Source organism: Arachis hypogaea, chromosome 4, assembly GCF_003086295.3.
Source record: "Arachis hypogaea cultivar Tifrunner chromosome 4, arahy.Tifrunner.gnm2.J5K5, whole genome shotgun sequence".
Taxonomy (NCBI): domain Eukaryota; kingdom Viridiplantae; phylum Streptophyta; class Magnoliopsida; order Fabales; family Fabaceae; genus Arachis; species Arachis hypogaea.
Genome location: NC_092039.1, coordinates 90,067,380 through 90,081,279, shown reverse-complemented (window position 1 = coordinate 90,081,279; position 13,900 = coordinate 90,067,380). Strand labels below are relative to the sequence as shown.

The 13,900-nt window shown below is 40.8% G+C and overlaps 2 non-coding genes across 2 annotated transcripts; one reads left to right on the top strand and one right to left on the bottom strand.

Moving 5' to 3' along the window:
• Window positions 1-9,059: 9,059 nt before the first annotated feature.
• Window positions 9,060-9,167, top strand: LOC112799406 (small nucleolar RNA R71). The gene has a single exon (XR_003200987.1). It is a non-coding gene; the product is annotated as a small nucleolar RNA R71 (small nucleolar RNA).
• Window positions 9,168-13,566: 4,399 nt separating this feature from the next.
• On the bottom strand, window positions 13,567-13,674 carry LOC112798994 (small nucleolar RNA R71). The gene has a single exon (XR_003200585.1). It is a non-coding gene; the product is annotated as a small nucleolar RNA R71 (small nucleolar RNA).
• Window positions 13,675-13,900: the final 226 nt, after the last annotated feature.

Below are 13,900 nucleotides of genomic sequence, written 5' to 3'. Positions count from 1 at the left end.
CATGGCAGTAGTCAATGACCCTAGTCCTCAAGAACAGATAATTGAGCTTAATCAACAATTGCTCCTGATGACAGAACAGTTAGCAGACTTTAAAGAGATGCTCTATGAAACTAAAGTTGCTAACAAGAGCATAGAACTGCAGTTGAATCAAGCAAAACAGCAAATATCTAAACAGATAACAGAGGAATGTCAAGCAGTTCAATTGAGGAGTGGGAAGACCCTGAATAACACTGCTCAAAAGAGTAAAAAGCCAAACAAGGAACAATTGACAGAGGACAACCAAACCACTGTTCAAAATCCCTCTGAGGACAGTAAGAGCCCGGAGAGGAATGTTATTGGCGTTCAAACGCCAGAGAGGGAAGGAAAGCTGGCGTTAAACGCCCATTCCTTGCCCAGTTCTGGCGTTCAAACGCCAGAAAAGGGGGAAAAGTTGGCGTTAAACGCCCATTTTCCACCCAATCCTGGCGTTCATACGCCAAGGGATGAGCAGACACCTGAGAGTGCTGACAGTAATCCCTCTAACAAGGCTTCTTCAACCACTTCTGTAAGGAATAAACCTGCAGCATCTAAGGTTGAAGAATATAAAGCCAAGATGCCTTATCCTCAAAAACTCCGCCAAGCGGAGCAGGATAAGCAATTTGCCCGCTTTGCAGACTATCTAAGGACTCTTGAAATAAAGATTCCGTTTGCAGAGGCACTTGAGCAAATACCCTCTTATGCTAAGTTCATGAAAGAGATCTTAAGTCATAAGAAGGATTGGAGAGAAACTGAAAAAGTGTTTCTCACTGAAGAATGCAGTGCAGTCATATTAAAAAGCTTACCAGAAAAGCTTCAAGATCCAGGAAGCTTTATGATACCATGCACATTAGAAGGTGCTTGCACCAAGACAACTCTATGTGATCTTGGAGCAAGCATCAATCTAATACCTGCATCCACTATCAGAAAGCTTGGGTTGACTGGAGAAGTCAAACCAACCCGGATATGCCTCCAACTTGCTGATGGCTCCATTAAATATCCATCAGGCATAATAGAGGATATGATTGTCAAGGTTGGACCATTTGCCTTTCCAACTGACTTTGTGGTGCTGGAAATGGAGGAGCACAAGAGTGCAACTCTCATTCTAGGAAGACCTTTCCTAGCAACTGGACGAACTCTCATTGATGTACAAAAAGGGGAAGTAACCTTGAGAGTCAATGAGGATGAGTTCAAGTTGAATGCTGTAAAAGCCATGCAGCATCCAGACACACACAATGACTGCATAGGCGCTGACATTATTGACTCTCTGGTAGAAGAGATCAATATGGCTGAAAGCCTAGAATCAGAGCTTGAGGACATCTTCAAAGATGCTCAACCTGATCAAGAAGAACCAGAGGAAGTAAAGGAATTTTCGAAAATTCCTCAGGAGGAGGATAAACCTCCCAAGCCTGAACTCAAACCACTACCACCATCCCTGAAGTATGTATTTCTGGGAGAGGGTGACACTTTTCCAGTGATTATAAGCTCTGCTTTAAATTCACAGGAAGAGGAAGCACTGATTCAAGTGCTAAGGACACACAAGACAGCTCTTGGGTGGTCCATAAGTGATCTTAAGGGCATTAGCCCAGCTAGATGCATGCACAAGATCCTATTGGAGGATAATGCCAAACCAGTGGTCCAACCACAGAGGAGGCTAAATCCAGCCATGAAGGAGGTGGTGCAGAAAGAGGTCACTAAATTACTAGAGGCTGGGATTATTTATCCTATTTCTGATAGCCCCTGGGTGAGCCCTGTCCAAGTTGTCCCCAAAAAGGGAGGCATGACAGTGGTTCATAATGAAAAAAATGAACTGGTTCCTACAAGAACAGTCACAGGGTGGCGTATGTGTATTGACTATAGAAGGCTCAATACAGCCACCAGAAAGGATCATTTTCCTTTACCATTCATAGACCAAATGCTAGAGAGACTAGCTGGTCATGATTATTACTGCTTTTTGGATGGCTATTCAGGCTACAACCAAATTGCAGTAGACCCTCAGGACCAAGAGAAAACAGCATTTACTTGCCCTTCTGGCGTGTTTGCCTACAGAAGGATGCCTTTTGGTCTGTGCAATGCACCTGCAACCTTTCAGAGGTGCATGCTCTCTATCTTCTCAGATATGGTAGAGAAATTTCTGGAAGTCTTCATGGATGACTTTTCAGTATATGGAGACTCATTTAGCTCCTGTCTTAATCACCTAGCACTTGTCTTGAAAAGGTAACAAGAGACTAACCTGGTTTTAAACTGGGAGAAATGTCACTTTATGGTGACTGAAGGAATTGTACTTGGGCACAAAATTTCAAGCAGGGGAATAGAGGTGGATAAGGCAAAGGTGGAGGTAATTGAAAAATTACCACCACCTACCAATGTTAAGGCAATCAGAAGCTTTCTGGGGCATGCAGGATTCTACAGAAGGTTTATAAAGGATTTTTCAAAAATTGCAAAACCTCTGAGTAACCTGTTAGCTGCTGACACACCATTTGTGTTTGACACACAGTGTCTGCAGGCATTTGAGACCCTGAAAGCTAAGCTGGTCACAGCACCAGTCATCTCTGCACCAGATTGGACATTGCCATTTGAATTAATGTGTGATGCCAGTGACCATGCCATTGGTGCAGTGTTGGGACAGAGGCATAACAAACTTCTGCACGTCATTTATTATGCTAGCCGTGTTCTAAATGACGCACAGAAGAACTACACAACCACAGAAAAAGAGTTACTTGCAGTGGTTTATGCCATTGACAAGTTTAGATCATATTTAGTGGGATCCAAAGTGGTTGTGTACACTGACCATGCTGCTCTTAAATACTTACTCACAAAGCAGGATTCAAAACCCAGGCTTATAAGATGGGTGTTGCTTCTGCAAGAGTTTGATATAGAAATAAGAGACAGAAAAGGGACAGAGAACCAAGTAGCTGATCATCTGTCCCGAATAGAACCAGTAGCTGGGGCGTCCCTCCCTTCTACTGAGATCTCTGAGACTTTCCCAGATGAGCAACTCTTTGCCATTCAGGAAGCTCCATGGTTTGCAGATATTGCAAATTTTAAAGCTGTGAGGTTCATTCCCAAAGAGTACAGCTACGTGCAGAGAAAGAAATTAATTTCAGATGCCAAGTACTACCTTTGGGATGAACCATATCTCTTTAAGAGATGTGCTGACGGAGTGATCCGCAGATGTGTACCCAGAGAAGAAGCATAAAGGATCCTATGGCATTGCCATGGATCACAGTATGGAGGACATTTTGGAAGTGTGCGAACAGCCACTAAAGTCCTCCAATGTGGCTTCTACTGGCCTACTCTCTATAAAGATTCCCGAGAGTTTGTGCGTAACTATGACAGTTGCCAAAGAGCTGGTAACCTGCCTCATGGATATGCCATGCCTCAACAAGGGATATTAGAGATAGAATTGTTTGATGTATGGGGAATTGACTTCATGGGGCCATTCCCACCATCATACTCAAACACTTACATTCTGGTGGCAGTGGACTATGTATCTAAGTGGGTAGAAGCGATTGCTACACCCACTAATGATACCAAGACCGTACTAAAATTCCTCTAGAAAAATATTTTCAGCAGGTTTGGCGTTCCCAGAGTGTTAATCAGTGACGGGGGCACTCATTTCTGCAATAAACAGCTACACCTTGCTATGGTTAGATATGGAATTAGCCACAAAGTGGCAACTCCGTATCATCCACAGACAAATGGGCAAGCTGAGGTCTCTAACAGAGAGCTAAAAAGAATCCTGGAACGGACTGTGATAGCCCGAAGAAAGGATTGGGCAAAGAGCTTGGATGATGCTCTGTGGGCATACAGAACAGCATTCAAGACTCCTATAGGAACCTCCCCATACCAACTGGTGTATGGGAAGGCCTGTCATTTGCCTGTGGAACTGGAACATAAAGCCTACTGGGCAACCAGATTCCTAAACATGGATGCACAGTTAGCTGGTGAAAAAAGATTGCTCCAGCTAAATGAGCTAGAGGAGTTCAGACTCAATGCCTTTGAAAATGCAAAAATCTATAAGGAAAAGGCAAAGAAATGGCATGACAAGAAGTTGTCAACCAGAGTCTTTGAGCCAGGACAAAAAGTTCTGCTCTTAAACTCTAGGCTCAGACTGTTTCCAGGAAAACTCAAATCCCGGTGGAGGGGTCCGTATGTGATTACAGGAGTGTCACCATATGGATATGTTGAGCTTCAGGATATTGATTCTGACAAGAAGTTCATTGTTAATGGACAGAGAATCAAGCATTATCTTGAAGGAAATTTTGAGCAGGAATGCTCAAAACTGAGACTTGAGTAATTCTCAGTGAAGGTCCAGCTAAAGACAGTAAAGAAGCGCTTGCTGGGAGGCAACCCAGTCATTAGGAGGTTATATGATTTGTTCTTACAGAGGCAAGTATCAAAAATGAAAGGATTCACAGAGTTACAGAAGGATTCAGCTCAAAAAGCAGAGAAAAAGAACTTACTGGCGAAAAAAATGCCAGTAAGGGGCATTTTGGGCGTTAAACGCCAGAATGGGTACCATTCTGGGCGTTTAACGCCAGGAATGGTGCCATTTTGGGCGTTAAACGCCAGAATGGGCACCATTCTGGGCGTTTAACGCCAGGTGTGCAGCATTCTGGGCGTTCAGAAAAACGCCCAGTGCTAAAGGATTTCTGGCGTTTAACGCCAGGCAGAGCACCTAGCTGGGCGTTAAACGCCCAAAAGGGGTGCCAATTGGGCGTTAAACGCCAGAATGGGTACCATTCTGGGCGTTTAACGCCAGAAAGGTGGGGGGACCACAATTTTGTTTTCAACTCAGATTTTTTCAAACTTTCCTTTTCTCACCCATATTTTTCTACAAAAACACATTTCAATCTCTCATCATTCACTTTCAAATTTTCAAGAATTTTAAATCATTCTTCAAATCTTCCAAATCATTCCCAAATTTTGTTCAAAAACTCACCCTTCTTTCAATTTCTTTCCATATCTCCTCAAATCCCCTTTCAAATTTCTCTTTTTTTTGAAAATCTCTCCCCCCACTCTATAAATAAACGTTTTCCACCCCTCTTTCCACCACACCATTCGAATTTCCTCTTCCTCTCTCTCTCTTCTTTCCTTTCTTTTGCTTGAGGACAAGCAAACCTCTAAGTTTGGTGTGCTTTTCTGTGATCACTAAGCCAAGATTCATCAAGATCATGGCTCCTAAGGGAAAACAAACCAATTTAAGAGGAAAGAAAGAGAATAATCCAAAGAATCTTTGGAATCAAGAGAAGTTCTTAACCAAAGAACATGAAGACCATTATCACAAAATAATGGGTCTGAGGTCAGTGATCCCGGAAGTTAAATTTGATCTGAAAGAAGATGAATATCCGGGGATCCAAGAGCAAATTCGAAACAGAGGATGGGAAGTTCTAACCAATCCTGAAATAAAGGTTGGAAGGAACATGGTTCAGGAATTCTACTCTAATCTGTGGCTAACAGATAAGCAAAGAATGACTGGAACTGCTTACCATACCTACAGAACCATGGTTAGAGGGAAAGTTATGTACTTCCATCTGGACAAAATAAGAGAAATCTTCAAACTACCTCAACTGCAAGATGATCCTGATTCCTTCAATAGGAGGATGGTGAAAGCAGATAAAGGGTTGGATCAAGTTCTAGAGGACATATGCCTCCCTAGGACTAAGTGGATAACCAATTCAAAGGGTGTCCCAAACCAACTCAAGAGGGGAGACCTCAAACCAATTGCAAGAGGTTGGCTAGATTTTATTGGGCGTTCCATATTGCCCACTAGCAACCGATCTGAGGTCACCATCAAGAGAGCAGTGATGATTCATTGCATTATGCTTGGAAAAGAAGTGGAGGTTCATCATGTGATTGCTTGTGAGATTTACACAATTGCAAATAAGAATTCCACTGAAGCCAAATTGGCTTACCCAAGCTTGATTTCCTTGCTCTGTAAAGAGGCTGGGGTGAAGATGGGAGTAGATGAGTTCATACCCATTGAACACCCGATCACCAAGAAGTCAATGGAAGGACAAATGCAAGACAACTCTATCAAGAGGAGGGCGCAGGAATTCCTCCCTGAATTCCCAAGAATTGACTACTGGACCAGCCTAGAAGCATCTATCACCAAGTTGCAAGAGACTATGGAGCAACTGAAGGAAGAACAGCAGAATCAGAACTGCATGCTCTGCAAATTGCTGAAGGAACAAGAGAAGCAGGGGCGTGAACTCCAAGAGTTGAAACGCCAAAAGCTCTCCTCTCAAGCTGAGGGAGCATCCACTTCTCAAAATCAAGGTTGTTGAGTCCTAACTCTGTGAAAACCTCTATCATTAGGAGCCTATTTTTTTTTTTTTGCGTTTTTGTTCTTTTGTTTTGTTTTCTATTTTTTTTTTAGTCTCATCTTATATCTATCTTTGAGTCTTGTTCTTAATTCATAATTAATAAAATTGAAATTTTATGCCTTAAGGCTATGAATGTCCTATGAATCCATCACCTCTCTTAAATGAAAAATGCTTTAATCACAAAAGAACAAGAAGTACAGGATTTCGAAATTTATCCTTGAAACTAGTTGAATTAGTTTGATGTGGTGACAAATACTTTTTGTTTTCTGAATGAATGCTTGAACAGTGCATATGTCTCTTGAATTTGTTGTTTTGAGAATGTTAAAAATTGTTGGCTCTTGAAAGAATGAGGAAGAAGAGAACTGTTATTGAGTATCTAAAAATCATTAGATTGATTCTTGAAGCAAGAAAAAGCAGTGGATACAAAAAAAATTTCGAAAAAAAAAGAGAAAAAGAAGAAAAAGAAAAAGAAAGAAATAAAGTTGTGATCCAAGGCAACAAGAGTGTGCTTAAGAACCCTGGGCACCTCTAATTGGGGACTTTAGCAAAGCTGAGTCACAATCTGAAAAGGTTCACCCAATTATGTGTCTGTGGCATGTATGTATCCGGTGGTAATACTGGAAGACAGAGTGCTTTGGGCCACAGCCAAGACTCATACACTAGCTATGTTCAAGAATCATTATGCTCAACTAAGAGAATCAATAACACTATCTGAGTTCTGAATTCTTATAGATGCCAATCATTCTGAACTTCAAGGGATAGAGTGAGATGCCAAAACTGTTCGGAGGCAAAAAGCTACTAGTCCCGCTCATCTAATTGGAGCTATGTTTCCTTGATATTTTGGAGTCTATAGTATATTCTCTTCTTTTTTATCCTATTTTGATTTTCAGTTGCTTGGGGACAAGCAACAATTTAAGTTTGGTGTTGTGATGAGCGGATAATTTGTATGCTTTTTGGCATTGTTTTTAGTATGTTTTTAGCATGATTTAGTTAGTTTTTAGTATATTTTTATTAGTTTTTAGCTAAAATTCACTTTTCTGGACTTTACTATGAGTTTGTGTGTTTTTCTGTGATTTCAGGTATTTTCTGGCTGAAATTGAGGGTCCTGAGCAAAAATCTGATTCAGAGACTGAAAAGGACTGCAGATGCTGTTGGATTCTGACCTCCCTGCACTCGAAGTGGATTTTCTGGAGCTACAGAAGCCCAATTGGCGCGCTCTCAACGGCATTGGAAAGTAGACATCCTGGGCTTTCCAGCAATATATGATAGTCCATACTTTGCCCAAGATTTGATGGCCCAAACCGGCGCTCAAAGTCTCCCTCAGAAATTCCAGCGTTAAACGCCGGAACTGGCATAAAACTTGGAGTTAAACGCCCAAACTGGCATGAAAGCTAGCGTTTAACTCCAGAAAAGGTCTCTACACGAAAATGCTTCATTGCTCATTGACAACGGTGAAACCCTATACACAGCTTGCCATGGAAGGAGACTTGCGTGTTTGAAGAAGAAGACAGTAGGAAAGCAGAGATTCAGAAGATGGAGCATCTCCAAAACCTCAACCTATTCTCCATTACTGCAAAACAAGTAATCATTTCATGTTCTTTTGCTTTTCACAATCAATCCTGATAATTTCTGATATCCTGACTAAGATTTACAAGATAACCATAGCTTGCTTCAAGCCGACAATCTCTGTGGGATCGACCTTTGCTCACGCAAGGTATTACTTGGACGACCCAGTACACTTGCTGGTTAGTTGTGCGGAGTTGCAAAAGTGTGATTGCAATTTCGTGCACCACTCATGAATGGCAGAAGTAAGTCCAATGGAATCTCTATGGTCTCATTTTGAGCCTCAGATTCCCATGGTTCCTCATTGGGGAACTCATTGGAGGCCAGTGGACGTCCATTGAGGTCTTCCTCAGTGGCGTTCACTGCCTCTCCTTCCTCCCAAAATTCGGCCATGTTGATGGCCTTGCACTGTCCCTTTGGATTTTCTTCTGTATTGCTTGGGAGAGTACTAGGAGGGAGTTCAGTAATTTTCTTGCTCAGCTGACCCACTTGTGCCTCCAAGTTTCTAATGGAGGACCTTGTTTTAGTCATGAAACTTTGAGTGGTTTTGATTAGATCAGAGACCATGGTTGCTAAGTCAGAGGTATTCTGCTTAGAACTCTCTGTCTGTTGCTGAGAAGATGATGGAAAAGGCTTGCTATTGCTAAACCTGTTTCTTCCACCATTATTATTGTTGAAACCTTGTTGAGGTCTCTGTTGATCCTTCCATGAGAGATTTGGATGATTTCTCCATGAAGGGTTGTAGGTGTTTCCATAAGGTTCTCCCATGTAATTCACCTCTTCCATTGAAGGGTTCTCAGGATCATAAGCTTCTTCCTCAGATGAAGCTTCCTTAGTACTGCTTGGTGCATTTTGCATTCCAGATAGACTTTGAGAAATCATATTGACTTGTTGAGTCAATATTTTGTTCTGAGCTAATATGGCATTCAGAGTGTCAATCTCAAGAGCTCCTTTCTTCTGACTAGTCCCATTGTTCACAGGATTTCTTTCAGAAGTGTACATGAATTGGTTATTTGCAACCATTTCAATCAGTTCTTGAGCCTCAGTAGGCGTCTTCTTCAGATGAAGAGATCCTCTAGAATAGCTATCCAAAGACATCTTGGACAGTTCAGAGAGACCATCATAGAAAATACCTATGATGCTCCATTCAGAAAGCATATCAGTGGGACACTTTCTGATCAATTGTTTGTATCTTTCCCAAGCTTCATAGAGGGATTCTCCTTCCTTCTGTTTGAAGTTTTGGACTTCCACTCTAAGCTTACTCAATTTTTGAGGTGGAAAGAACTTTGCCAAGAAGGCATTGACTAGCTTTTCCCAAGAGTCCAGGCTTTCTTTAGGTTGAGAGTCCAACCATGTTCTAGCTCTGTCTCTTACAGCAAAAGGGAATAGCATAAGTCTGTAGACCTCAGGGTCAACCCCATTAGTCTTGACAGTGTCACAGATTTGCAAGAACTCAGCTAAAAACTGATGAGGATCTTCTAGTGGAAGTCCATGGAACTTGCAATTCTGTTGCATTAGAGAAACTAATTGAGGCTTAAGCTCAAAGTTGTTTGCTCCAATGGCAGGGATAGAGATCATTCTCCCATAAAAGTTGGGAATAGGTGCAGTAAAGTCACCCAGCACCTTCCTTGCATTGTTGGCATTGTTGTTGTTTTCGGCTGCCATAGGTTCTTCTTCTTTGAAGAATTCGGTCAGGTCCTCTAAAGAGAGTTGTGCTTTGGTGATGAGCGGATAATTTGTATGCTTTTTGGCATTGTTTTTAGTATGTTTTTGATATGATATAGTTAGTTTTTAGTATATTTTTATTAGTTTTTAGTTAAAATTCACTTTTCTGGACTTTACTATGAGTTTGTGTGTTTTTCTGTGATTTCAGGTATTTTCTGGCTGAAATTGAGGGACCTGAGCAAAAATCTGATTCAGAGACCAAAAAGGACTGCAGATGCTGTTGGATTCTGACCTCCCTGCACTCAAAGTGGATTTTCTGGAGCTACAGAAGCCCAATTGGCGCGCTCTTAACGGCGTTGGAAAGTAGACATCCTGGGCTTTCCAGAAATATATGATAGTCCATACTTTGCCCAAGATTTGATGGCCCAAACTGGCGTTCAAAGTCACCCTCAGAATTCCCAGCGTTAAACGCCGGAACTGGCACAAGAATGGGAGTTAAACGCCCAAACTGGCACCAAAATGGGAGTTATACGCCAAGAAGAGTCTCTACAAGAAAAATGCTTCATTGCTCAGCCCAAGCACACACCAAGTGGGCCCGGAAGTGGATTTTTATGTCATTTACTCATCTTTGTACACCTTAGGCTACTAGTTCTCTACTAGTTCTTGAATCTTTGAGTCTTTGGATCTTTATATCTTTTGATCACTTTAGATCTCTAGATCATCTTTGGACATTTTAGTTCTTAGATCATTGGGAGGCTGGCCATTCGGCCATGCCTAGACCTTATGCTTATGTATTTTCAACGGTGGAGTTTCTACACACCATAGATTAAGGTGTGGAGCTCTGCTGTACCTCGAGTATTAATGCAATTACTATTGTTCTTCCATTCAATTCCGCTTGTTCTTTATCCAAGATATCACTTGTTCTTCAACTTGATGAAGGTGATGATTGACGCCCATCACCATTCTCACTCATGAACAAAGTGACTGACAACCACTCTTGTTCTACTAGCATTCGAGGCTCTAGTGAATATCTCTTGGATTCCTGATTGCACGATGCATGGTTGATCGCCTGACAACCGAGTGCTCGCCTGACAAACGAGCCAACCATTCCGTGAGATCAGAGTCTTCGTGGTATAGGCAAGAACTGATGGCGGCATTCAAGAGAAACCGGAAGGTCTAACCTTGTCTGTGGTATTCTGAGTAGGATTCAATGACTGAATGACTGTGACGTGCTTCAAACCTGTAACTTACTGGGCGTTAGTGACAGACGCAAAAGAATCACTGGATTCTATTCCAGTAGGGGAGGGAACCACACCGGTGATTGGCAGCACTGTGACAGAGTGTGTGCATTAGCTTTCACTGCGAGGATGGGAGGTAGCTGCTGACAACAGTGAGACCCTACACGAGTTTGCCATGGAAAGGAGTAAGAAGAATTGGATGAAGACTGTAGGAAAGCAGAGAGACGGAAGGGAAGGCATCTTCACACGCTTATCTGAAGTTCCTACCAATGAATTACATAAGTATCACTATCTTTATCTTTTATGTTATTTTCGTTCATCACCATATACATTTGAGTTTGCCTGACTAAGATTTACAAGATGACCATAGCTTGCTTCAATACTAACAATCTCCGTGGGATCGACCCTTACTCGCGTAAGGTTTATTACTTGGACGACCCAGTGCACTTGCTGGTTAGTTGTGCGAAGTTGTGTAATGCCATGGTATTGAGCTACCAAGTTTTTGGGGTTCATGACCGGGGATTATGAGAGTTGTGAAAAAGTATTGTTCACAATTTCGCGCACCAAGTTTTTGGCGCCGTTGCCGGGGATTGTTCAAGTTTTGAGCAAGCTTTTGGTAACATCAGTGCCAAGATCCGGCAACAACATCAAGTTTTTGGTGTTATTGCCCGGGATTGTTTAGGCTGGACAACTGACGGTTCATCTTGTTGCTTAGATTAGGTATTTTTTTTTCAGAGCTCTTAAGAATGAATTCTAGTGTTTCAAGGTGATGTTCTTATCATCACCAAAGCTGATTGATCTTCATCAATTTAGCTCTTGAATGCAATGTCCTGCTGAAGCTTGGCCGGCCATGTCTAATTTCTTTAGACTAAAGCTTTAGACTAACATTGCATGATTCCTGGAATTCTCATTAAGAATTTTGATACCTTTATTTTCTTTTTCTACATAATTTTCGAAAAATCCAAAAAAAATTATAAAATCATAAAATCCAAAAATATTTCTTTTTTGAGTCTAGAGTCTCATCTTAAGTTTAGTGTCAATTGCATGTTTCTGTTCTTATTGCATTCATGCATGTGTCCTCATTGATCTTCAAGTTGTTCTTGATGATTTCCTTGTTCTGATCTTTGAATTCTATCGACTTGAGTGTTTTGTGTGTCTCATATGCATTTTCGTTTTGTTAGTGTCAGTAGTATACAAACTGCTAAGTTTGGTGTCTTGCATGCATTGTCATTTGATTCTTGTTGCATTTTGGTTTGTCCTTATTATTAAAAATCCAAAAATATTTTTAATTTGTGTCTTTTCAAGTCAATAATACAGAGAATTGAAGATTCAGAACATACAGCAGAGGAATTGCACAGAAAAAGCTGGGCGTTCAAAACGCCCAGTGAAGAAGGACAGACTGGCGTTTAAACGCCAGCCAGGGTACCTGGTTGGGCGTTTAACGCCCAAAAGGGTAGCATTTTGGGCGTTAAACGCCAGAATGGATACCATTCTGGGCGTTTAACGCCAGGATGGCACAAGGGGGAAGATTTTGTTTTCAAAATCAATTTTTTTTTAAGTTTTCAAAGTTTTTCAAAATCAAATCTTTTTCAAATCAAATCTTTTCAATCAAATCTTTTTCAAAATCAATTTCTTTCCTTTTTCAAAAATACTTATTAACAATTAATGATTTGATTGAACATTTTTTGCCTTTTCTGTTGAGGAAGGTTTTATGTTTGATTCATATCTTTTCTTGTTAGGCAAGTCATTAATTTTTAAAATCATATCTTTTCAAATTGTTTTCAAATCATATCTTTTAAAATTGTTTTCAAATCATATCTTCTCAATCACATCTTTTTAAAACCAATCATATCTTCTTAACCACATCTTTTTCAAAATAGTTTTCAATCAAATGTTTCTGATTTCTAATTTCAAAATCTTTTTCAAAAATCATTTGATTTCTTTTCCCTTTTCATTTTCGAAAATTAAGTAATGTTTTTCAAAAATATTTTTTTAAATTTTCCACTTAATTTTCGAAAATTACTTCCCTCCTTCTCACATCCTTCTATTTATGGACTAACACTATCCCTTAATGCAAAATTCGAACTCCATCTTCTTTGATAAGTTCGAATTTTCCACTTCTGTCTTCTACTCTTCTTTTCCTCTGACACTTCAAGGAATCTCTATACTGTGACATAGAGGATTCCACATTTTCTTGTTTCCTTCTCTTTCTTATGAGCAGGAGCAAAGACAAAGGCATTCTTGTTGAGGCTGATCCTGAACCTGAAAGGACCTTGAAGAAAAAGCTAAGAGAAGCCAAAGCACAACTCTCTTTAGAGCACCTGGACGAACTCTTCAAGGAAGAAGAACAAATGGTAGCCGAAAACAACAACAATGCCAACAATGCAAGGAAGGTGCTTGGTGACTTTACTGCACCTACTCCCGACTTCTATGGGAGAAGCATCTCTATCCCTGCCATTGGAGCAAACAACTTTGAGCTTAAGCCTCAATTGGTTTCTCTAATGCAACAGAATTGCAAGTTCCATGGACTTCCATTGGAAGATCCTCATCAGTTTTTAGCTGAGTTCTTGCAAATCTGTGACACAGTCAAGACTAATGGGGTTGACCCTGAGGTCTACAGACTTATGCTATTCCCTTTTGCTGTAAGAGACAGAGCTAGGACATGGTTGGACTCTCAACCTAAAGAAAGCCTGGACTCTTGGGAAAAGCTAGTCAATGCCTTCTTGGCAAAGTTCTTTCCACCTCAAAAATTGAGTAAGCTTAGAGTGGAAGTCCAAACCTTCAGACAGAAGGAAGGAGAATCCCTCTATGAAGCTTGGGAAAGATACAAACAATTGATCAGAAAGTGTCCCACTGATATGCTTTCTTAATGGAGCATCATAGGTATTTTCTATGATGGTCTCTCTGAACTGTCCAAGATGTCCTTGGATAGCTCTTCTGGAGGATCTCTTCATCTGAAGAAGACGCCTACTGAAGCTCAAGAACTGATTGAAATGGTTGCAAATAACCAATTCATGTACACTTCTGAAAGGAATCCTGTGAACAATGGGACTAGTCAGAAGAAAGGAGTTCTTGAGATTGATACTCTGA